The 2,138-nt window shown below is 31.9% G+C and overlaps 1 protein-coding gene across 9 annotated transcripts in view; it reads right to left on the bottom strand.

Annotated features, from left to right (window-relative positions):
• HDAC4 (histone deacetylase 4) overlaps positions 1-2,138 on the bottom strand; it is a 76,740-nt gene extending 74,602 nt beyond the window's left edge. For 2 of the 9 annotated variants that reach the window (XM_017616620.1, XM_017616615.1), the window contains exons 1-2: positions 1,792-2,120; positions 402-795 (exon numbers count right to left, since the gene is read on the bottom strand). The gene's annotated coding sequence lies outside the window, so the exon portion shown is untranslated. Of the gene's footprint in view, positions 1-401; positions 796-1,791 lie in introns of all 9 variants that reach the window. The other 7 variants (XM_017616611.1, XM_017616607.1, XM_017616608.1 and 4 more) reach the window with 7 other exon arrangements.

Genomic DNA, 2,138 nt, shown 5'->3' with positions numbered 1-2,138 from the left:
TTCCGCAAACAAATAGCTTCTTCATGTCCATCAACTGGCAAACAAATACAACAAAAAAAAAGCTGAAAGTGGACCATCCATTCTCGAGTTATGCGCCATCTGACGTACGCAAGTTTGGTATAAACATAGAAATATTTATTTTTAATAACAATAGGGGGTTATATTCGATGTAAATAAGCTTGTTTAAATTAAATAATTAAATCAAATTCGTTTTTGTTTTAAAATACCACCATTCACTATTATCCACACGTTTTTATAGAATTTAGCTCCCATTTTAGGAAGTGTGATTGAATTCTTCCCCTTTTTCTTCTGCTTCCAAAAACCATCCCTGTGGGTGGGAGTGCCAAATTTTAGAAAAAAGCTACTTACAAAACCTTTAATAATTGAATCATGCTACATACCTGTATATTTCACAAAGTTCAATATTACATTATCGGTTTTACGATTCAGTCTCAATCTTTTTTTAGAAGCAGTAGCGGCAATTGTATTCAATTAAAATCCTTGCAAATATGCTCATCAAAGCTATTTGATTTCGGTTTATTTGTTTTGAATTTGTTTTTAATAACCACGATTCAAACACAAAAATGGTATTTATCTGCTCATATCAATAGAAAGTTCGCTGGCGTTCGAAATTTGCATTAAATAATTGGTTTATAAATTTATTTACGCATAAACTCGAAATTGTTTTACATAAGTTTATGTTGTTTACTGTTTACATTCTTTTAATTTTTTCACGGCGAGTTTATCGTTGATATTAAAAGATTGTTTTAAGCTTTTTTTATTTTTATTTTTTTGCTGGTAAATTTGTGTATGTACGTATATCTTTGTACATTTGTCGTATTTATTTATTTTATTAGATAGTTATTTTATAAGACACGCGTACATATGTATATACATACATTATAAGTGTGTACATATATACATACATATGTATGGATATAGTACATACGATTAAGCACAATCTGTACACATGGGAGATATTTTATTCTCTGTACAATAACAACACAGCACACTTGTTACATAAACTGACCAACCGACTAATCAACCAACCGAGCGAGCAATCAATCGCGGAAAAGAATGGAGTTGAACAGCGCACCAAGTCACGTTGTATCCCAGTTTGTCACAGAATTTAAGAGAGCGCAAGAATAATATATCATTAACTATTATGGCGGCTGCAAGTCGTACGCACAGCTTTAGTATATCAAATTCGGTTTCGACGAAGTACAGGAAGAAATTAATTTAGTTAGAACTGGAGTGAGGCAGCGCAGAGCGCTTTAGTTATGCGACAATCAACTAGGTATATGTAGAACAAGCAAAATCAGAGCAAGTAATTTTTAAGGACACTTGTTCGCACTCTTCTTTTACTATAGAAGACTTTGCAATTGTAGTTTCTTATTTAAAAATTCATACAAATGGAACGACGCAAAATACCTATATATACATATATATACATAATGCATTTAAGCAAAGAGCCATTAGTAATTGGTCTATGCGATTCAATAGCTATGAAAATAGGCACGCACAGAACGGAAAAAGTACAATAAATGTTGAAAGAAAAAAACTCAACGGCAATTTGCAAATCACTCTCTCTCTCTATGGTGGTGTTGGTGATTAATGGTTTTTCCTGGATTTATGGAAATCTTTTTTTAAGGAGGAAGATTTCATTATACATCCAATTCAATAACTTTTAAAACACCTGCAACCATTTATATATGTACTACATACGTACATATGTACATATACACATATGTGAAGGTACACGTCTGATGTCTATTCATCTACTCTACGCACGCAGCTTATGCTCGATTCCTCACTAGTTCGTCACTTTTTAATTGGAAACGAAGCCTCGGGGGAAACTCTTGAAACCTAATTAAGCACCAATTTGTAATCTTAATTTTATTATTGTTGCATTGCATTTCCACACATAAGAATCACTTTTATTTAAATTTAAATTTTTATTTTAAACAGAATGTACAGGTTCAAATTCACGGTCTATGTTTCCTCTTCCATATTAAAATCCAATCAGATTTTATTTACCAACTTTGCTTACGCCTTATGGAATTTTTTCACTTCGACTGATTTGATTTTCGATTTAGCTATTCTCCTTTTCTTTTTCCACTTCCTATTCTTCCATATCT

Source organism: Rhagoletis zephyria, unplaced genomic scaffold (genome assembly GCF_001687245.7).
Source record: "Rhagoletis zephyria isolate East Lansing unplaced genomic scaffold, Rhagoletis_zephyria_1.1 Rzeph_scaffold_01233, whole genome shotgun sequence".
NCBI lineage: Eukaryota > Metazoa > Arthropoda > Insecta > Diptera > Tephritidae > Rhagoletis > Rhagoletis zephyria.
Note: the sequence above shows the minus strand (reverse complement) of the source record. Positions and strands in the feature narration are given on the sequence as shown.